This window comes from Trematomus bernacchii, unplaced genomic scaffold (assembly GCF_902827165.1).
Source record: "Trematomus bernacchii unplaced genomic scaffold, fTreBer1.1, whole genome shotgun sequence".
NCBI classification, from domain to species: Eukaryota; Metazoa; Chordata; class Actinopteri; order Perciformes; family Nototheniidae; genus Trematomus; species Trematomus bernacchii.
The window spans coordinates 4,133,353-4,157,768 of NW_022987714.1; the positions used below are offsets into that span (position 1 = coordinate 4,133,353).

At 39.3% G+C, this 24,416-nt stretch overlaps 1 long non-coding RNA gene across 1 annotated transcript in view; it reads right to left on the reverse strand.

Moving 5' to 3' along the window:
* LOC117491965 overlaps positions 1–24,416 on the reverse strand; it is a 43,232-nt gene that overhangs the window by 10,445 nt on the left and 8,371 nt on the right. The window contains exon 3 of the long non-coding RNA XR_004556806.1: positions 17,590–17,684. This is a non-coding gene — a long non-coding RNA (uncharacterized LOC117491965). The remainder of the gene's footprint in view (positions 1–17,589; positions 17,685–24,416) is intronic.

Consider the following 24,416-nt stretch of genomic DNA (forward strand, 5'->3'; position numbering starts at 1 on the left):
TCTGTAATTTCCCATCTTAATGTGCTATACATCATGGTTGAACTTTACCGAGCTCAACATGTCAATCTGCTCTATGTGTTTCCCTTTGCATTAGTGAATTTGAATGACATTTAAGTCTCACAAACGCTGTTACCAGCCTGTCACTGCCCACTCACCCACCACCTTCGAATTTGAAAGTGATTTTAGTCATTGATTACTAAGTGTTTAGAGTATGCAAGTGTATCCGGGCATATTTAAAACATCTTTAATGAGTCCATGTTAACACTTAAGTCAATCACTGCTCTTTTGTTTAAATGAGAAAGAAATGGTGCCAGGATTTAAGAGCCACAATGTCTACATACAGTATCAGGGCACACTTGGCATTAATTACGTAAAAAAAGAGAGAGCACTGCTTTAAAAAAAAAAACTTGAGCACAGGTTTTGTAATTTTACAACAAAAAAAAACAATGGTTATGTAGCGTTTATACATTTTAACTATGAAGGGCATTCATGCACCATTGCCAATAGGGCTTTTTAACAGTTTGATTAAATGCTTTAATCAATCACAATCCTGGCCTGTTTATTAATCACTTTATCAAGCAGTTGATGCATTGCTGCCTTTAATGGACTCCATTTATTTTGATTTCTCCTCTCTTCATCTTATCGAAAGGGCCCTCCCAATCTGGACTGATAAAAGGGGGATGCGAGAATGGCTGGCTGTAGTGGCGAGAGCTCAGACAAGCCAGTCCCTTAACTTCATTACAATCACTCTGCGAAGACTTAACCAATTTATTAGTGGCAATATGTGCCCTCAGCAATGGCTAGGTAAACCACAAAGCTTAGCTCAGATAAACAGGCGCCCATTCATTTGTCTCCTCACCTGACACCTCAGTGATGTATGATCCTAATAAGATTAATATCCCCTGGATTTATTCCCTCTTAGTCCCTGCAGGCATCTTTTAATGTTACTCCTCAATGATCTAAGACTGTTTTTCAACTTCCATCTTGTAAAGATGGAGAGTACAAATGTAGCTGTTTGGATAAATACTTCAATCAAGGCTGGATGTAACACTTCAGACATAAATGTTTTACTGCACTGAGACCATGAAGCCCGTTCTTACACTTGAACCTTGAATGAACATTCTTCCCTCCCGTGGAGAGGCTGCTAACAGATTTCTAAAACAGAAGCTTCTCTCACAATTACATTTCAAGTTTCTGTTGTATTCAATAACGCATTAAAGTAGTCATTGAACCTGTCATGTTCTGGTCAGAAATGACCACAATTAGCAAACAATCCATCTCCTTTTAAGCCCCCTCCCAGCCAACCCCCGCCATCCCCCATCCACCACAGCCTCTGGTTTGGATTCACGCAAAGACTTTCTGTCTCATCAATATTTCCCCCTGTCTGCCCTTCAGCTTCTCCTCTTCTCTCTATTGTGCGCTAAAAAGCTATTGTCTGCATCATCTGAAACTCTGTTCGCTGTTACGAGGCAGCGGTGAAAAACATGAGTGCACAGGTTTGGAACACTGAATAGAAAATTGTACTTAAGTGGTCTTCTCTTGCCCATCACCTCTACCCTCTACCCTCCTCCACATGAGAAGGGCTGCTGGGGTGGGCTGGAAGGGGAAGCCAGCAGGGCAACAGCAAACTTGAAAGCAGCCAACATTTGCAGCACTCTTGAAAAACAAGCATTTCACACCTGAAGCCTTTCACGCAGGGCCTCGAGGCATCCCCTTCAAGGCATTTAATTGGCTATTGCTTCAGAGCTCGTTCAACATGCCCATTATGGTGAGGCGACAAGCAGCCAAGTATGTCGAATGAAAAGGGTCCTTCTCCCAGATGGGCCTAGTGGTATTAAAAACTGCCCGATCACTTCTTGCTGTTGACTGGCAGAGGTAATTCAGATGTGTGCACATCTACAAATACTTACAATGAAAAGAGGGAACTGGATAAGAAAGAGTAAAAAGACTGGCCTTCAGCATGCTTTCTAAACTAGTTACAAATATGATAAGATGTAGAGATCATGGTAAAGGAAGCACATACTGTATAGTACTACCTTGTTTTTTTACGACAGATAGCTGCTGCAACAAATGACCCTCAACTTCAGCAGTCCTGTTTATCAATGATGACATTTGAACAAGCTGTGAAATATGTCCTGGGTTGTTGAATACATCAAAATACCCTGCAGCATGCCTCCACACATCAGACACTTTGATCACTTACACTTTTTGAAATGAAGACATGTGTGGCTCCTAAACATATATTTCATGCTTTAATCTCAGCCCTGGGACGTAAGGCTCTAGGATATGATGTTCCACTTTTGTTTGGCAGTTCTACCTCAAAGATATGGTCCTTTTCCTTCCGCTTGCCATCTGCCATCTGAAGTTTCACCCATATCAGCCCGAGGCATTGGAGCCCTCACTGGCAATGTTTTTCAGGGCACCCTGACTCCCCATGGATGGACAGCCTTGGGGGAACCAGATAAAGTAGGTGTTTAGTCTCTGGGCTGCTGATGAGGAAGGGATTGGCTTTGAGCTAGGTTGGGACTCATGGGAAATCTGGCGTGCAAACTAATTACGTTGTGCTGCCAAACTGCCTGTGATTACAAAATGGAGAGGCGGCGAAGGTGGAGCTTAGACTTTATCAATTGCCCTACTATTTTCTTTTTACAAGAAAACAGCTAAAGCTAATGAGATTATTTAACGAGATGTTCTTTTTGAAGAATGACTTGTCTTAATTGTAAAGCAATGCTAAGAGGCACACAAATGTATAGATGTAATTAAATACATAAACAAATCAGATATTTGCAGATTTTTAAAGTTGTTCTACCTAAAATAAATCTGAAGTCTCAGGATGGTTTAATAACAGCTAATACCTAATTACTTCTGTCATGTTTCCCCACCTGCCTGTCACACTTTTGGAAAAGCCACTTAAAAAACAGGTTAGTTCACAAATGATCTGCTATGTTTGTATTAACGCCTCAGCTGGTGGCACAGACGGCCCCTGAAGACACGCACCAGGCAAATCATTAAAGGTACAATGGGCTACTAGTTGACTCCCCTTTAATGCAATAAAACATATTTCCGGCTTAATATCTGACCACACTTAAACAATTGATTACAACTTTTGATGTTTTTTAATTAATTAAAGTTTGGTTAAGATTCTAAAAATATATTTATTTTTCTCAAAGCATAAATTATTTAATTTAAAATTACTTGCCAAGTTACTGATTTATTTCCTGAATTTAAAAGCTGAAAACTCAATATTTAATACTTAATGTTGCTATTGTCTTGGAGAGACATTATATTTTGTATACCTTTTTTGCAAACACTATTCATCAGACCTTCGATGCTGTTAATACTATTTTTTGCAGTATGTATTTTCAAAAACCTTTGTGTTTTCAGGGCGCCGGTGGAAGGTTGCAATAAAGAGCGTAGCGAGGAAGCTTATAATGGGAGATAAATCTTCTGTCGCCTCCATTATTTGTATTACATTATGTTCCATTACCTATGAATGTGCTTAGCAGATGTCTCTATGCATTGTGACTTACATAACTTATATCCTAGTTCCTAACCCATTTATACAGTGGAGCATGTCACCAACTCAGATGAGGAACATTTGTCAAGGATGGAATGACAGCACACAATGAAGCAATATCATCCTTTAAAATAACTTCACTTATTCTTTCTCCCTCACTCATTCCCTCGCTCGCTCTTTTCTCTCTGATAGGAAACTCTGCGTCTTGCGGGTTAAAAGAAAGGAACTGATTTTATAAGGGAACTGTAGGCGCAGTCATGGATCTAATCATCACGGGGGGATGCAGGTAACATCAGTCAGTGACATGGAGCAACATGATATCAGACACGGAATAGATCACTGTCTGTGTGGTATACATAGCACCACTCTTCCTGAGACCTCATCCTTCAAAGGGGCAAACTGGTTGTGGTTAGGGAACTGAACTTGGAACAAGAGGGCTGCAGGTTCAATATCTGCAGTCAGACACTGAGCAAGATACTTAACCTGAGCTGCCTCAATGAACATCCCAACTAATAAATAGACGGCATATAAAATGTCAGCACCGCGCCGGCAGATAGTGGCAGCGCAATAATAACACACAGCGTCTGCTAGGACTCTGCATATTACAACATACACAATCTAGATTTATATAGAGCAGTACGCATCTCCTGAAATATGTGTTTAAAATACATTACAACTTGTACTGAAATAAATACAGATTTTCTGGGGATATTTATCTAATCTCACCTTGTTTTTAATGTTGTCTAATTTGTTTTATGTTTCAGTATTACTCTTAATAGGTTTGATTCTTCATTTATTACAGACAGCGTTTAGTTTTCGTAATTTGTTGAAGCTTTTGTATTTGTTTTTGTTTCTTTCGGGATATCTGTCTTGTTTTAATCTGTTGGGCACTTTGAGCTGTATTTATGCATGAAAATAGTCATATAAATAAATGATATCAACATCTGTTATTGTTATTATTATGTGAATACCTGTCTGATGGTTAAGCCCTTGGGTAAGGTATAGTCTCTTTTCTGTACCTCGGCTCTCAAGTTTCTGTCCAATGTTCACAGAGCAAGGGAAAAAAAATCAATAAACCAACAGGACAACTAGTCTCAGAGGATTTCACTGTGGATTAAGAATAGAGGGGGAAAAGGACAGAACGCAATACTGAGATTGCATTATGACATTATTATCAAAATCCTCATTGATTACTGATGTGTAAAAATAAAAGGTAATCCTACAAGTAGTAATTGAAACGAAATCCAGCAGCTCACTGTTCGACTGGGAATGATAGCCAATGACATGACATTAAGCAACGTGAGACAAGGGGCAGTGGTTTAAGTGATCTGGCAGGCGGTACGATGCCCTCCTGTCAGGATCGATCAGTCCTGCTGAAATTTAGAGCAACACTCTAAATTGGTCTTAATGGTGTGTTTCATCCTCCAGTCTCCTCCACACATTGACATGGAGCCAGTGTCCTTCATCACACCAGGTTCCTGCCCTCCCTTTCAATCTGGGCATACCACTGATCTCTGCTCTCTGAGGAGAGAGAGCAAATCGGGCCAGGGGCACCCACAGCATCGAGTGGCTTACATCCCACCTCGGAGGGTCAGGAAGGTTCCCCTTTTAAGGCGATAAAATAGCTTCTAAAATAAGCAGCAATTTTTTGATCAAAAAACCCTCCTTTAAGCATTTGAATTATCAAATGGCATGGAAGAGCATACATAGAGTCACTAATATGAACTCGCTGTGTATATCGTAGTGGCTTCTGTCTCAGGCTTTAATAGGGCAGACCCATAAGGGGCACAAGAGAAAAAAGAAAAGCCTTCTCTCTATGCCCCTTTCCCACTCTGTTGGAGAGTAATCTGCTTACATCATTAGGCTAAGCTTGCTGAAACAAATTACCAGATGTTGTGTTCCTTTTTCTCTCGTCTTTTTGTCAGCATTTTAAATTACTTTCCGCCATTTTTCCTCACTAGCGCCCCCTCCTCTCGACACCTCTACACAATAAGGCCATTTGCAAATAAAAAAACTGTTGGGAAAAAAGGAAAGTCCCTCCCGCTATTCACAACCCCTATCTGGTTCCGTTCGCTTCCTTCCATTTTCGGCGATCCAGTCATGTAGCGGCTAATAACCTGAACAGAGAGGAAGAAAATACCGGGAAAAAAGGAGAATGAACTGAAGCAATTGAGGTCCCCCACCCGCGGTTGCACTTGGTAGGGATTTTTGAGGGTCTAGTTTAGCTTATCACATTATAACCCATTTAGAGATAAAGACATGTCCCAGTGCTTATTATAACTCTGTAGCATGCTGAGCATGCAAACACATATTTCAATCTGCCTTCCTTTTAGATATTTCTAAGAGCAGATGTAATATTAACTCCAAAGTCAATACAGAAGAATTAGGCAATGTGTGCAATGTCCTTGAAACACATTTTGACTGTAATATTGATATTTACATTTGCAATTATGTTATTATGTTTCTCAAATTTATCAAGAAATAAAGAATATTATTTATTTGAATTTAACATTAACACAATTATTGTAAAAAAAATAAAAAGGTGCTTTGTGCATCAAATAATAGAAGAAAGATCCAAGTGCTCTTAATTACAAATATACTGTTTGTTTTGATTCGGTTCATTAAAAAAGAAAAAATCAAACTGTGACCTAAAATTATTCTTTTATTTTGTGAAAAAAGTGGTGGAAGATATTATCATTATCAATTTGAGAATAATTGCAATGATATGAATAATGCTTTATTGTTTGATTAGTAGATATGATATTTTGTTATGTTTTACATTTTGTATTGCTATCTATTGCTTAAAATCTTACTTGCGGTCTTAAAATAATTACTCTGCTCAAATACACTGTAAATGTACAATTCTTTACAATAATCCTAAATATCTTGCTTTTCAGTAGCAATATTGATAAACTGGAATTCAGTTTTCACAATACAACATGGCCTTGCAATGTATTCGACTTAAAGAAAACGGAGCTCAACAAAGCCGAAAATACTGTCTGCCTGGCCCTGACCTTATTTTCCAGACACATAAAAGAATACATAAATAGATATATACTTTCAAATCAAATTGCTTGTGTATTTACCTCTTATCAACCGCCTGGCAGAAATTGTGATTCATAGCAGTCATTTAGGTGATAATGCACTCATTCACTACACTAACAAACGCATACCTCCTGGTTATCAGCGCGCCGGAGTCGTTGCAAAGCTAGTCGCCAAACAGGAGGCAGAAAACTCAAGATGGTGTTGATTGATAAATTGACAGGTTAATTTTCGGATGGATAATGAGAGTAAGACCCTGAAAGATGGTAGAGAGAAGTCTCGGGCCCTTTGCTCTACCTTGGATGCAGTGCCATCTATCTATTACTGGCAGAACCGCAAGTAGGAGCAGGTACACTCAGGCCCTGCCAAATGTCTGTAGCATCTAGGTTAAACGAGGTCTCAAGCTAAGTATGAGAATATCCTTATTATATTTCTTTAGGACACATTAACCACAGCTTCACAGAAATTATAACTGATAAAATGTGCATCATGGCTTGTTTAACTGTTAAGAAACAAAAACTGCGATGGTTAAAACTTTAGAAATACATTTTCACGTCTGATTCTGCATTCAGATATAATCTTCCACAAATGTATATAATAAAACAAATAATTATAATCAATCCGAATTTAAAAGGCTTTATTTATTGTAAGTTCTACTAACCTTAAAAGTGCATTCAGAAAATGTACAACTTTTCCACATATTTATAGTTGATCAATTCTGAAACTTATTTTTGGCATATGTTAGACAATACCATAGATTATGATTTAGGACAATACTGTCATTTTCTACAGTTGCAATTAGCAAAATTGCATGTGAACGGATTGAAAAGAAAGTAGACAACCCAACTCTGGAGCTTAATTAGAAGACAAACTGTTAGAGTGGAAGGGAGGGTTTAACCAGAGGTTAGAAAGGTTTCTATATCCAACACACATTTCTGTCACTGCAATGTGCCAAGTCTGCAAGCACTCTAATTAAGTCCTCAGCACCTTTACTCTATAGCTATTCCCCATGAATCAGCACACAATGTAATGCTAATCAAATGCCACTATTTTACTTTTCAGGCCTAATGCCCATTATTTCTATCTTGTCTACTGTACCTATTAGTGAATGTGTGTGCATCTTTAGTTAATAAGGCAGAGAAGTGTGGAAGTGATTTGACATTGTAGGTTCAGGGAAAATACTCCACCAATAAATCAAGATGACAAGGACAAAAAATACTGAAATACAATGTCTGAATATGAGCATTTCCATTTTTCCATTTAAACAGAAAATGTATGAAAACTGGAACTCCTTCATCAAATTACAAAACCAGTTTAGTTAACTTCAGAGAAATTGTTTTTGTGGTGACTGAATGCAATTATTTATTTATATTCTAGTACAACAGGACAGAAAGATGACCCAATTTTTTTTTTCATTGGCTCTTGTTTGTACTGAGGCTTCAAGAGACCCTGGTCTCTTTTGGATATGCCTCGATTGAATTTCCTGGCACATCGTTCTCTTTGCTGTCTCCTAATAGTGAGACAGTGGAAAGGAAGTCAAATGTATCTAATAATTAGTCTGAAAAATCTCTTTTATACTGAATTTGTATTATTATTTAAATGGCATAATCTCATGTATTTATTATCAGGTTAAGAGCAGAATTTGTTACACTATACAGACTTTTTTTGTGTGGCAGAGGTTTTTAGTTTTAATCAAAATATGTTTAATATTCTGTCCTGCCCTGAAGAGAACACACAATGAGTAACAATGTGCAAGTAAGACAATAACAAAGTCTCGCTCTCTGTGCTTCAGTGAGGCAGGAGCGGCTCGGTTTAGTTCAATGTTTGATAAAATGACCATGACTATGAGAGAGGAAAACACTCCGTGTTGCCATGGATGCAGGATAGAGAAGAAATATGTTTAGTGTTCTGTAAGCTATACGTTATTATGGGATTGATACCAAAAACAAGATATTTTCCTTTTGATAATAATAATAATAAAAAACATCTGTAAATATAGGGTCTAAACCCTATAGCAATGATTTATTTTAATATTCAATTGTGAAAATAGATTTCAGCTATACTATATAAAAACTCACATCTTGCCTCCATAGATTTCTTTTTTTTTATTTCATAAATGCCTTGATCTAATTTATAATTTAAGGGCGCCATACAAATAAAATCAAAACTTATAAGTACAAACCTATAAAACAACCCATTTAAACCTCAGAACAATTTAAAATTCTGGCATGCACATCTCCAATACTGTTCCACAATCATTTTCTTAAGGTGCATTTTGTCCCGTATTGTTGAGATTGCGAGCAATTGTGATGAGAAGAATACTGGCTTAGGGTGTCATTGAACTGCTGAAAATGCTGCCGATTACCAATAACCACATGGTCACAACTAGGGGTGCCTCACTCCTCCCATTCAATTGAACAGTATTCTGAGCTCTGACAGACACAAGAACGAAAGGCAGGGTGCAGAGGACAAATCTTGGGGGGATTCACCTCATCCGAGACTCCAAAGCACCCAACAGCTTGATCCTGTGTCACTCTGAGGGCAAGGCTTGGCTCTCCCTTGATTTGCCTTTGAAATCTAAACGTTTAATTGTGGTCAATGAAAAGGGTTCAAGCAAATGAATGGTTAAAGAATATGAGCGGAGGGAGGGGCTGTAAAATGAGTATACATAAAAAGTAGGAGGGAGGGAAAAAAATCAAGAGGGAATAATGAAATTAGGGATGGGGCGAGAGAGAAAGAGAAACCAAGGGCTGGAGAACTTGAAGCACTGACCCCTATCGTCCACGGTGAAAAGCAAGAGATTAGAAAGTGTTTCATGCTAATTTCCATGGAGATTTCTGTAATTTCTCAAAAATTACTTCTTCCCGCTTTGATTTGTCCATACTGCCTGGCCCCCTGCTAGTGTTGTCGGGGTGGTCTGCTCTATCATGCCTCTGCTCTCGTGGGCCCCTCGATGGCCCCTCGCTGCGGCCAGCCGTCGTGAGATTACTGAAGCGGCGCTGACGTCTCTATCAGCTCGCGCCACCGTCATGCCCTCTCCCAACCCCCCACCATCACCCAATCCCTTTCCCTCGGCCTGGCTTCCTTTCTGCCCACCCACCACCAACCCGCCCTCAGTGCAAACTCTTATAGATCTGTCAGATGATGGCTTCATCGGTTCGCGCTGCTCCCTGAAAACTCATACCAGTCTTTCTTACACTCCCTCATCAAGTCCTCTCATCCCCTTCTGGAAACCTGCACCACAGCAGAGAAATCTCTAACCCCCCCCTCCCATCGTAGACTGTTTCACCTTTTGCTATCCCTCAGCCTTCTCTCTCTCTGCCTCATCCTAGTTTGTGCTTCTGCCTGCCACATCAAAGGAGAACCAGGGGTCACAGAGCCACAGGCATGGAATATAAATGCAGCCAACTGCGTGGCAGTATGGGAAATCAATCCTCTAAAGATAGCTCCATACACTTCATCAGTCTCAGATACGTATAGTAACATATATACCATTTTGCGGCCTTTTGTGCATTGTATAATGCACAGTGTGTCTCAAGAAAACTGTTTTTTTCTGTTAAATGTTTTCTTTAAAAATAACAATACTGCAATATTGTATGAGAGATATATAATATATGTACATGATTAATTCAAAACTGTATACCTTTTAAATATGTACTTATTACATGTAAAATATGAATGCTCCAACAAAAACCTGAAACTCCCTTTCTTAGCACCACGCTAAGAGCCATATGTGTGTGAGGGGAGTAGGGAAAATAATCCATAAAAAAAAGTTCTGAGAAAAACACTGCAGAAGAAATATGTAAACAACTTTTGTTGAACTCCTGAGCTGCAAATTGACGCCAGCATACACAGGTGACGCTTCCTGCAATTTGTCATAATTTCACCCAACTTTGTCCTAAGCACCTGTGAAGCAGTCTGGCTGTCGAGTGGATGGTGGCAAGAAAAATGCGGCCGAATTATAAAAAAAGAGACATGACACGGAGCAGCAGCAAAGCCATTGTTATGAATTCTATAAGTCTTGAGGGATGAATGGGAAAACTAGTGCGATTGCCAGACACTGAGGTCTGCGGCGCAGTTCGATGTCTCCGTGTGGGGGCGACTGGCTCTGGTTGCTTAGCATTAGTATTAGATAAACACTCTGTCGGAAGATGTCAACGTCTCCATTAATGCCAGAGCTGCCACACAGGCTGTGCTTGAGTGACACAGTGTTTTGTGGAGTGTGACAGGGGTTGTAAATGCTAACTCTCTCTGGCTGCATCTCACAAGCCTGCTGGAGCCAAACCCCGGCGACACCTGGGAGCGCAGAGACACTACACTTTGACACTCTATGGAAAGGACACATGTTGTCCTCTTGTCCTCATCTCTGGGACATCATAGCATTAACTGTAACAATCCAATTTAATTCCGACTTATTAAAAATAAATCAAATAATGAATTCAGTGTGTAATTGCTTTTTTTTTCCAAATTGAAAGCTTATTCAGTTTTTTGTTGACTTAATTTTAATTTAATAAACACTGAGTTTGAGACATTTTATAATTCATAAGTAGAAGACAAAGGGCTTAAAAATCTCTGCTCACTAATCACTCTGTACCAACCACGAGCAGATTAGCCTCATCTGGAAGTGTGGCTACCCCAAAAGGCTTTTCCATCGTCTTTACAACCACAATATGGAAGCTGTGTGTTCAGCACAAGTCTAATGCACTTAAAGCATGCCACAAGTACACATACCCAGCCACACAATGAGCAGGATATGGGTTTTTCCATGCTTTCACAATCGGACAGAGGAGTTTTCCAGTCACTTATTATGCAGGCAGAAGAATTCCAGTCAAAAATATTATTTTATTTTTGTTGTAAAAACAGGTTGAAATCTTATTTCCAGGAATGATCAATGATAAATGATTGAATTAGAGTAGCTATGTGTATAAATGTAATATGAAGATGTCGGGAACAAAAGATGTATAAACAGAAACTAAATGACCTTACAGGAATGAAGTGCAAATGCTAAGCTACGTATGATACATTTTTTAAAGTATGTAATCTCTAAACCTGTACAACATTTCTAAAAGATCATGACTACAAGTTGATGTGTGTAAGGGGAAAAAAAGGTAGTAGCGGAGCAATATGAACCAAACTGCAGTTGTTTATAAAGTTCATAGTATATTTCATCTTTTCCTCCAATACATTTTGCAGCCGGAAAGGTTGACATTTTTATCAGTCTGAGAAAACAGCAGGGAGAATTAAACTGCCTTGAGCTCAATAATAGTGGCCATGCAGGAGCTGCAGAGCTGTGGAGGCTGGAGGGCTGGACAGTGTACTGTGCTCTTCCCCCTAATGCCCTGTCCATTGATCTTTCCCGTAACTACAGCTCCCCACAGAAACCCACACAATCTGTGCAGAGGAGTGCTCCTAGGCACCCCCCACTTCAAAGGTGCATATTTACTCTTAGAAATTTAGAGAAAGTGCAGCTGTGGATGCATCTTCCAACCTCAATCAATGATAGGGCTGGTCCTCCTGACCCCCCCCTGCTGGCTAATAAAGTGCTTCTTAGGCTTGGTGGTTTCTCTGGAAGCCTTGTGGGGTTGGTTCAAACTAGCACTTAGGTTTGTTTCCATTGTCTCTTCTCGAAAATTGATTTTTAGAGAAATACTTATCTTGTTGCCCAACAAAGTTCCAGAGTGAATTACTGTAGACAGTATTTTGTCCCTGATTTTATTATTTTATTTTGTGGCATTTAATAAGCAAAATAAACACATAAGAAGTAAATGACCATCCTCTGCAGAGCCCGATTATAAAATGAGGCTGAACCACATGAAAACAAAGTTTTAGCACTTTTTGTTTTTTTGTTTTGGCAGAAAACTTTTACATTGCTGAATAATGGTTCATTTAGAGGAGACATACAAAATGATTTGGTTTTTGTGTGTATCCTGACATATTTCGCACTATTAAAAGCTGCAGTGCCCTGAAAATTAGAATAGAAAAGCTTCATTTAGAAATTACAAAAAAAATTACAGCAAACATTGCTACAATCAATTTAATTAGCACTTTTTCAAAGAATCTACATATGCATAATATCTGCTTAAGATGCTCCGTTTTCCTGTCTTTCACTAAAATATTTCATGATGGGATGCACATTATCATAATTGTCATTCCCAATCTTCAAAAACAAATGTGTATTAAGACAGTAGCTAAAATAGTACTTCTGTTGAAAATCAGACAATCAAAAATATTTTGTAATTAAGCACTGCGATATTCTAATTACCGATAATTCAAGCTACTCCATGCTGCTTCCTGTCCCCTCTCTGCAACAATTAGACAAATATATGTCAGCTGTGATTTTTCTTTTATTTCACTTTAAAGTGGCGCTGTGGGGGATTTATTTAAAAACATTGACATTTATAACTCTTCCCTCAAGAACCGCATTCATTCTCTCCTCAGCAGGAAAAGCTACGTTTTAAGTGGCAGGAATAAAGGTCTGAAGTGATTTGCATATCTGAACAACAACGCAAAAACTTTCTTTTGACAATGTAGTATTCGCTGCACTTAAATTACAATTTTAACTGCATAAAAAGTTTAACTTATACCCAGGAAATAATGTATCTTACAATGACATTCATGACTTGATACACATAATTATGCATGATGAGCTACAGTAGGCTGAAAAATAGTGACCTTGTGACAGGATTGTCTGACATTCATCATCTCATCGACACGTATGTGAATGCCTGCCTCACAGGCATTTTCTTATAGCGTTGATTGCATTCCTCAAGTCTTCCACAATGGTGTTAGCTCAGAAAGCAGCAGAAAAATACTTGTTTCAATGTCATTAATCCTAACTTGTTTGGACTCCTCACGTTGACTCTCCCACACATCTCCTTTTCTCCCTTTTTTCTCTCTCAGGCACATACTTCTGCTCTCACTCTCTCTGCCGCGCTAACATGTTGACAGCAGTTTGTTAGTAGGTATCAGTTTTCAGAGAGCAGGCTGAGAGGGATGTGGTAATCATCTCTATCTCCGGCTGCTTGGCAGCGTTCCCCTCGGCATGCTGGCAGACACTTGCCATTGAGCAGCTGTCAGGCAGAAAGGGTGTGGGATGTGGGCTCAAGCTACACAGGTCACGGTCATTTCTTTCCAAAAGCCACTGAAGCTAAAACCTTAAGTGGCATTTGAGCTACCTGCACTGTCAGTTCTGACACTCACAACACTAACAAGGAGACCACCGGTAGAGAGTCAAACTCGATTATGCCTCCCTGGTGGATTTACTTAATATAGCTAAGCTACGGTCTGACTTTTTTCTATTAGAGGAAGAGAACACATGCTTTAATCATTATGAGAGCTATTCTGCAGGTACGTGAAGTAGAATGTACAGCTATATCTGAAGAGTGTGAAAATAAAAATGTCCCAGTAATTAATATAAAAGATACAAGTAAAAACATGTAACTCTAAACCACAATGAGAAAGTAATTTAATCAGTTCTAATATATTTAAAAAAATATCAGTATCATTTAGATGGTTAGTTTATATGGTGAAAGGGGATATAATAGCACTGACATTTTTGAACTGTTTACCAGTCCTTCTAAAAACAAAAAAAACAGGATATATACAGAAAAGTTATTTAACTAAGAAATACATAGGGGTTTAGTTTTAGTCAGAATAAGTAAGATTAGAGTTGTTAAGCAGTGAGTGCATTTTTCTTACATTTATAACTGCTATTTTTCTGTAGTAGTAATTCTGGTTGAAATGTGGTTATTGCTATCTCTTAATAAATGGCTGTACATAACGTGTATTTATGGTAAATGTAGTAAACTGATTAACTGCCAGTTGAAAGACAATAGTAAAATAAAAAAGGAATTCAATTACATTTCAAAAATCATTGTTATTCCTCAAAGATGGACTTTATGCTACTTTGTTACATGCCAGGGTAACAGTCACGCGCTTCATCATAACAATTATTCTGCAGTCATTCAAGGCTGTCTTTATTTCACGAACCAGAGCCCCTTAGTTTATGCTGAATTATTTAGAAACAAAACTAATCAGCAAAAAAAACCATCAAGTTCTACAAAAAGGTTAGAACTTTAAACAAAAATGCTTTGAAAAGTAGTGTGAATTCCACGGCTGCTGCAAACTGAATTGTGCTTTACAAGTTGCAGGCTCTCACAACCTGGACCTGTGATCTTTAGAGTGATACCCTCAAGTTCATAGCAACAAATACACTCAATCACTCAGGGAGATCCTTAGTCTCTCTGTTGGCCAATTACTGCTTTTAAAAAGCCTAGGGCTTCCAGGAAACTTTGACTCCTGGAAATAAAGACCAATCTGAGAGAGAAACAATGCAGCTATTAAAATCTTTATAATTCTGTAAATCACAAGTGATTTGTTTTGCCCCATGGCTTGTTCCGATACATCCTTGCTGCTATTGCAAAGGGCACGAGGTGACGGCAATTGAGGAGAGCAAGCTTATTTTTACAACTAAGCTTGGAAAAAAGGGAAGCCTTTTTTCTTCTTCTTTTTGAGTGCAGAAGGCAAAGATCTCCTCTGTGTCATAATTGCCTGAAGTTAGAGAGTAAAGGCTCTGGACTCCTGATGTTACTGTGGGCCTTTCATCAGGGGGGTTGGAGTCAGAGCTGCTTTAAAAGATCAGGCTCTCTGGAGGATCACACTCTGTTTTTATTTATGTAATAAAATATTTTTAAAAGAGAGAAAATGATCATCACTTATCTACCGCTGCATTACATGTTTCCCTGACTGGTGCCGTCATAGTTGGCGTTTGCTGTTTTTGTTGATGATTAAGGCTCCCATTATTCAAAGCAGATTTACATTTTCTCAATTATTTCATTGTTGAACTTCCATATAAAGTATGCTATGCAGATTAATTTTGAGGATGGATTCTGAAATTAGCCCGCTTATTCAAATAAAGTGGAAGCTAAAAGTGGTAGAGAGGATCATGCAATTATGAGTAAAATCACTCCAATTAAACACTGCCATGTTAACTTTTAGAGAGCACACACTCCACATAATATAATTACAAATTGGGAGGAAAAAATTGAAAAGAAAACACCAACATTATAGAATGAGGCATTTACAGTTGATGGATTCTCAAAAAGCTCTTCTATCCTCTGGTGCTCAGGGTTAAGAACGGCTCTCCTCTGCTGCTGCAACGCTCTCCTTTCCCAACGGCATCCCTCCCCTTTCAGGAGAGCGAGGCCCTCTGGTACTACACAAGGGCCCTGACTGAGGACGCTTTGATACTTCAGCCTCTGATCACAAGAGTATCCTTATAGCGCCCAGTTGATGGACGAATGGGTCATAGGAAGGATGTCCAAACCATAAATCAGACAACAGGGGTGACAGCACACCAAATAGGTGAATTGTCCTTGGGTTCGCGGTGCTGGCGGCATCCCTTGTGTCCCAGAGTCACACCACCCTTTTTATTATTTGGGAGCAAGTCAAACGGATGCCCCACCAGCCATTCTGCCCTCCCCCTCGTGTGTTTCCCTTAGTCTTGGAGCCTGGACCCTGCTATGAACTGTTTCCAGAGTCAGTTACTGGTGTAATTGAAAGTGCTTTGTCATCGCTTTCAGCCAAACACTGATGGATGTGAAGTTGAATGAGGTTTGGGTTTTAGTTATACGAGTGAGCCTGTGTGAGATTTATCACCAGAGGCTTAAGAGGCTACAAGGGACCATTAAAGCACCACCGCCGTCTACATCACAGTGAACTGTTCATTATTATTCATTAAAAATAAAAGGCCTTTAATATGTCTACTTTCCCCCATGTGAAAGAATAACATTGTACATACATGTTTTTGATGACTGTTGGAAAAACGGTTAAGTTGCCCAGTTTTTTTTTTGTCTGGCTCAATTAAATTTTGGATTTTAAAAATTGTAGCAGCACATACAAAAGTAAGCTGGCCTATGAATTCATAAGAAAGGAATATATAGTTCAGCACTTTTTCAAAGTTTAAGCAATATCAAAGCTCAAGAATGTCTCTTTCTTTGATGTGAATTGTATTAATCTTTGTCCTTTATAGCTTTGCACTTTCAAAACCCACTATAGTGATTTGAATAATACATATTCTCTTAATTTGAGGTCTGTTATGTTAAACATATATCCTTAATGTAAATATCTGCTAAACCCACCAGCGGTTATAATATATTTTCATAATTAGTGTAGTCTAGTGAAACCTATGAAACAATTTAATTTCAATTCTATATCGACATCCACACGCAAAGCGTGGGAGGTGTGCTAGTTCTCATTGTCTCCCACTTATTATAGGCTGCCCCCAGCTGCCTGGGCTGTGAGGGCCTGGATCCTGGCTCACGTCCAGCTCGGCTCTGATCTGGGCCTCTTTGTGATTTGAGGAGTATAGAGCTTTGCTGGGCTGCTGTCCTAGAGCCATGTTGGAATGCAAGAGCAGTGGTTGAGGTGCAGAGGGAAGTGACCTCACTGTGTGATGCGAGCAAGAGTACGGGGCAAGAGTTACACACTGAGGTTGGTTGGATTATAAATAAAGTAGCGTGCGGTTTGTGTGCTGCAGCCGGGAAATAGGGGAAGGTGAATACCAGTGCTCACAGCTCAGTTGTAAATGGTGCCCTTATCCTAACACTGGTTCAAGGCTGCCAAGATAGCATAGCCAAAAAAATAGGAACATTTAATAGAAAAATATTTTCCAATTTCTGCATGTTCTCAAAGACGTTGCTGTTCCATTGTGTATTTATGAGTTTTCTCAACATTTTATTGTCAGATTAAGGTTTGTTAATATCAATTTCTGCCATCTTAATAAATAGCGTTACATATTTCTTGGGGAAGGTAAGTCACAAGCAAATGGAAGGAGATGCTTGTGTTTTTTTTATTGTTTATGTTTCCTGTGTTCAGTCTCCTTTCTTGTTAGCATTACACATGTTAAGAATAAATAACAGATGCATCTAATGCTCAAACTAGTTTTTAATGATGAATACAGTAAATGTGGTGACATTTTACTAGAGCCCATGGTGTAGACTGCTGTGTGTTGAGGGATACTTTTGACTGACCTGTCTGGGGCTGGTGTTCATGCCGGTCGTCTTGTGGTGGACACGAGGGAACGGGAGGGAACAAAAGACCAAGACCTTGCCACAGGCACAAACACCTGGGAGGAGAGACAAAGGCAACTTCACTTTAACAGGAAACACAGTGTCCAGGGTAAACAGTGCTTAACTAGGCGCATCAACATTGTGTGAAACTTAATATGACTTCCAGGACATCCTGGAGACGCATGAGACCCCAGTGGTACTGCTCTTATAGTTTTCTGCTTGTTTTGGCACACATTTGTTAGCACCAGATGAATTCATTGTTCAGTTGGCTTAACTTTTTATTCCTCACAGGCTAAATTGAACACTCTCACATCTTTAATGTAGGTGCTATTTTTAAGATAAAGGCTAATGTTTAGTGTGGATAAATCTCTCTAGAAGAAATCAATAGATACGCTGTTGCGGATAGTCAAATTAGCATGGTAAATGAACATTAACTTGCAGATGGTTTGGTATGGGGCATCGCTGTGGCTCCTAACAAACAATTGATTAACTTGTAAATTCTCATTGCCCAGCTGTTATTCAGGCTGTTTACCATACATAAAAGAGGGGGAGTAGAGAAAGGATCCAGATGCTTTGAGTGCTGCAGAAAGGCAATCTGTCATTGTTCTCAACTAACACTGATGGATGCTGCTTTGAATGGGGATTGGTTTTAGTTAAACATGACAAAGTGAGGGATGACACGCCATTGGTCACAAAGGTCTGGAGGTCCAGAAACGCCTCAGCAGTTGCTTTTTTCAGCCAAGACAACCTCTTGTTCATGTATCAGCTGCCAATAAAAGGAAGAAGTTGTCGGGGCAGGCTTTCAGGTTTGTTTGTTTTGCGGAGTGTTCACGTTGAAGTTGAGAAATGGGAAAATGAACAAAACTTTCACGCAGAGTTTCACAAGATGGCCAGCCAGTATGATTCAAGCATGATTTACTTTCTTTCCATCTCCAACATGACTCATTTATTACTATTTATATGACCTGGAAAGCAGTATGATTCCACAGGGTCACAAAGTCTCACATTTGGAATATAAGAAATCTACTTTGTATTGAGCTTCAGTCAAAGTTGATGAGTGCAGTTCACGACACAGAAACAAAGCTGGTGTCTATATCTAGTAGTATCTGTAAACAGCCCAAAATATTCTAACCTTTTCGAGAACAAATCAACTGTTAAAATCAACAGTGTGTGAATAAACTAGAACACATTTTTTTTTGTAAAAAATGGAAATGTGTCAAACTACTTAGCTCTAAAAAGTAGACTCCAACACATTCATGGAATTGAACCATGTACATTGGCAGCAAACCAAACCAAAAGTTTTGACATCAGGTTTAAACATTAAATGCAGACATCTAAGTGTAGTTATACAGCAGGATATAACATTTTTTAAAGGCTTGATGTGTTTAGGGGATATTGCTGTCAGCGGACAGGAGCATGGGATGAGAAACTCGGAGTTAACCAGACTTCAGTGTCAGATTGTGAATGGTCCAGTAAACCCTGCTTCTCCCTGACCCAAAAATAACTAAGGGTGATGTAAAATGCATATGGGCTGCTCTTCCAGCTGCAGAAGATCACATGCATGTTCTCAGTAAAAGATGACATCAGAGATCTGGCAAGAACAAAACACGTCTTTCTTTACACAAAATGGTGTGTGTGGGGGAGGGGGGTCTACATGAGGACCACTGAGGGACAGTTTAAGTAAAGACTTCTGCAAAACTCATCAGTCGTTTTCAAATATGGTTGAGGTAAAAATCCACTCTAAAACATTGACTCCTTTCATCTTCTATCATTGAACTTTCACTTTTCCCCACGCAAGACAGCTATCCCATAAGCTAGCAAAGAGGGGCAAGACTTCATGGTTCTCATTAAAACTAGTCAGCAAAAGTCCTCTCTGCCACACACAACCACACACAACGGCATACAGTTATACTGTATACATACAGATGGTCTTCTGAAGATGGTCTCAAACCAAATAACGTCAACAACTTCCAAAGTAGTTCCTCAAAGAATAAGCCTTTCACACAGCATGCAATGGTTTATGGCTTATTAATATAAAGAAATTATAAAGTTGCTGCCCTTTAAAACTAACCCAATGGAATATCTGAAAATGCTTTAAAAAAAGGTTTTAATAAGGACATACAAATCCCTACTCTTGTGGTGTTTAGAACATTCTATACATTTAACTAATACTGAAAATGTAGTTTAAGTTATGATGATGAACAATTCTCAACCAAATATAGACAGATTTTAACAAGAAAATCACCTTTTTCATTAAAATAAAAGACAACCTTTTTTTGGTCAGTTGCCTAGCAATCGTACTCAATCTCCCACATCGAAAATAACTGAAAAATGTCATAATGCAATCAGATGTAATCATTATAAAACATAGCTCCCAAACCTAACAACAAGCCTAGGTTGATGTTTAAACCCTCAATTAGTAACTACATCGATCAAAATGAAATTTGTCACATGACAGCAACTGAGTGATCAGATTTACACTTGTTTGCTTCCTGTAAACCTCAAAACAGCATTACGAAATGTCAAGAAAAAAATAGAAGTATTTTAGACAAAATGCTCAATGAGTCACAATTAGCAAGCGATGCATTAGGAATAATTTGCTGTAATAGCACAAGCAATTATGCCTATGGCCTACGGCTGAATACACATTTTAAGTGCAATATAGACATAACAAACAACAAACTTCCTAAAGGAACATGATAATGGTTCCAATTCAGGACCTAGATGAGATTGTATTTATGTTATATCGCCATCTGATATTCTCAGAAACGTTTATTTTATATACAAATGATATACAGTAAATAATATGTTTTATTTTCAATGAACACAGGACAATTCAAACATTACAAAATAATATATCCCTGTAAACCACAGACATGCATTTTACAGGGATCATAGCACAAGGTCAGCCATCATACATCACATACATCACCTTGCTCAAGGGCACCCTGTTCATGCCCAGTAGGTGAACTGGCACCTCTACAGCTAGTAGTCCATACTCCATACTCCATACGGGGACTTAAACAGCCAACCTCTAATTCTGAATAATGGTGAAAACTGGATCTTCATTGCAACAGAGGCCAAATGCAAAGACAGCGTCAAGTCAAGACCATTTAATGTATATAGCCATGTATGACACATTTTTATACTTAGACCCTTATAGGTACACAACAACACAATTCCCTATTGTGGGAGCCTTCCCTGTCACACATGGGGTGTTTGATTTGAGGAGAACCAGTATGATTCCAGTCACTATATGAGGCAGAATGTCAGATCAGCATGTTTTTGTGATGTTGCTTTTAGTTCTCTAATGTGAGTCCATGCGGCCAGACTGCTCACAGACTTGGCCGCTGGCTGAAGCCAATTGTCGGAGTTAGGCAGCAGAACACAAGACTCCCCACTTGGAAAAAGGAGGAGAAAACAGTGGAGGAGTTTTAGCAGTCAGCCCTCAGACAGGAAGACTCTAGAGAAAACACCAGAAAGCCATTAACTAACCACAGTATTATGGTGATCTATTTGCTGGAATGGGCTACAGACAGCTAATGAACAAGCCTCCGTTACCCACCCACCCACCCACCCACCCCCCCCCTCTCTCAGACCTCCACACACGTATCGCACATACACACACAGAGAAGCAATGCTGAAAGAGCTCTTGCTTGTACAAAACAGCGTGACAGATCAATGCCTGATTCCTAAATCAAGGGAAAAGGTTATTCTCTGTCTCACTGGGATTCCACTTACTATCCCCCTATATCTAAGACACTCCCATACCCATTTAAACCAAACAAGTCCAGAACCCCCCAAACAATGCACCCACATCTCCTAATTAAGAGCGAGGCGGTGGGGCTTTTTGTGTCTGTGGTTATGCTTGCAATGTTAGTGTCTGGAGTGTGAAAACAGATCTGATGGACTGGTGCCCTCAGCTCTCCCTGATCAGGCTCCAGCAGGTATCCCCCATGATTGACAGCCCACAGGTCAGCAGCCCATCTCTCAGTCTGTTAGAGGGTGGGCGGTAAAGAGATTTGGAATGCCTGGGACCCTGATTGCTTTATTGCTCGCCTGTCAGAACCATTGTACAGCTCTGTATTATTAGGGCTCGCCATCTCTCACCGAAGGTGTCGCGTCTCAGCTCTGCATAAAGAATCACCACTCCATTCAAAATCCTCTTTCTTTTTGGCTGAAAGGAAGAAAGCACAGATTTTTCCACAGAGTCCCATGTATTGGTTTGTCAGATAATGCAACACAAGTGTCTCCAGGGAATGGTTGGGATAGCACAGCTTTACACTCGAATGAAGATTTTAGATCCGATTTGGCAAAAATGTATCACACCGATACCAACAATAGCAATTATACAGGAATTTATCTGATGTTTCTGATTATGCAAATATTTGTTTTAGGTTTGTTGCTACTGCAGTGTCCACACCCCTAAAAGAAAGAAAGAAGAATAAAGAAAAAAGTAAGCTTCTTTATTTTTCATTTTTCTTTACTGATGTTTGTGTTGGTGAGACCTAAAAAGGTATTGCCTAAGTAGAAACAGACAAACAACGCATATCAATGCACATATCAAAAATAATGGGGAATTTAACATAACACTTTTTTGTACACTATAAAGCAACTTGTGCTTGACGTAGTTAGACTTTTGAACTGATGGCGACCACAAGAGCTAAAACAAATGAACCTGTGCTTTAGGAAATTGTGATTGGAAAGTATTTTCTACTATATTATCTACAAATCCAGAAAAATATACAACAGATTAATTTATAATTAAATAATAAGCTGAAGCCCCAACACAATTGATTATGCACATTTGAAATGTATTGACTGTCATCACAACCAAAGCAACAGCTTTGACTCAACACATTTCTTTACCAAAATGTTGCAGACTCAAGTGGTGATTTCAGTCCAGTAGTGATTTTATTGTGTTGTTACTTGCTGAAGGAAAGACTGAGTTTGACAAATCGATATGATAATATTCTAATCCAATTAACATGTAACCTTTTCCTGTTTGGTCATATATATATTTATAGAATTACTAGCAGGAGAATAACCAAATACCAATGTACAGTATAGACTTTGTATCTATGTCTTGAATTTAAATGGTAATATTCGCAAAGGAGAACTTTTTTAAATCAAGTGGGTTAATGTTGTGAAAGAACTTCCTTCTCTATAGTTCATTCCCACTGGAACAAAGAGCCTCCTCCAAAGATACAATGGCCCAGTCAAAAATGTCTCTACTCAAATCCCCAGCTGATTTATTTCTTGTTATTCCCCAAACCGAGATGACAGACTGGCAGGTTGTTGAAGGTCATCAGAGCAGTGGCTCCTGGTCCCCTGGAGCCCAGGTGATGGCCGGGCCACATCCCCAAGTGCTCTTGCTGCTCCAGGCCACAGCAGAGACAAGCCCACTGGGGTGACACGTTGCCGTCTCCATGGAGATGAGGCGACAGGCTGGCCTCGGCTCCGGCTCACACCTTTATGGTCAGCGACTAGGCGTCTCTAAGGAGGCTGCCCTGCCTAACAGCAGTTGCACACAAGTTGTGATCGTCCCCCACTTCCACTCCAAAACCCTTCGTCCTATCTTTTTGTTTTCTTCTTTAAAGCGTGTGCAAGCTGAGAGCTGGACGGCGCCCTCGCCCTCCCATCTCCCCCCAACAGTCCAACCCTCCAACCCTCCTTGCCCTGGCAGTGCTACCCTTGTGAGGCCTGCTGGGAACAGTGGTGAGATGTTAGATTAGACGTTCAAGTCTGGGCAGGACCTGAGAGGCGATGCAACGCGAAGGGACTGCCCACTCCGTCTATGGCTCATGCTCCATTGTGGTTTTAACCGAGGGTGTGAAAGCTTCATTCCCAAATGCTGTCTCCTTTAAGATCCTCTCACAATTGGCTGCTGAAGTAAACTGGCTTGACAATCTCAGTTCAGTGTCCCTGTTAATATACGTTGTCATGTCTCATTAGACCGAGGATGTTTGACAGATAGCTGAATATCAGATGCATACTTTTAAATGTATTCATCACTGACGAGCAGCTTTCATGTTGGAGATCAAATTGATTTTTAAAGCGTTATTGGTACTTGTTGTGTATGTGTGTCCTAATCTGAGAAATGAATGATAACCTCTTCATCACTCTACCCCCTGAGTGTTCTTACTGGAAGCCATATTGATTTTGTTAGTCTGAGAGTTCTTGCATTGCCTGGCCTTTACCTCAGGGACAAATCTAATTGTTTATCTCTGGACAGACTTCTGCCTTTACTCCCTTCTGTCTCATTATGTGCCAAGATTTGTCAAGTCAAGTCTCTCCACACTCTCAAATCTCGCTTTACAACATGTCGTGCTGCAGAACACTACAGATGGCTTACTTATCAACAGACCCTCCCACATGGAATGTTACAAACATGACAGCACAACACACTTGCAAAAATATACACACACTGACATACAATGTAATCACACTCTGGAGACACAATTACACACACTGATACACAAAACATGAGTCACTTTTGGTTAAGGAACACTGATTGTCTGGGATCTACAATAAACTGCACAAGAACACTATTACTTTAGTTACTCTTTTTTTGTACTAATGTATTAGTTAGGACAATACTATATAGATCACCGATTGCAGAATACAATTAATACAAATTATTGAAAATCCTTTCTATTTCAGATGCAAACTAGTAGTTCAAGCAATTGAGTCATTGGACAAATGCTCAGTAGTTTTATTTTGCATTACATGATGTCAGACAACTGCAATTATATATATATATATATATATATATATATATATATATA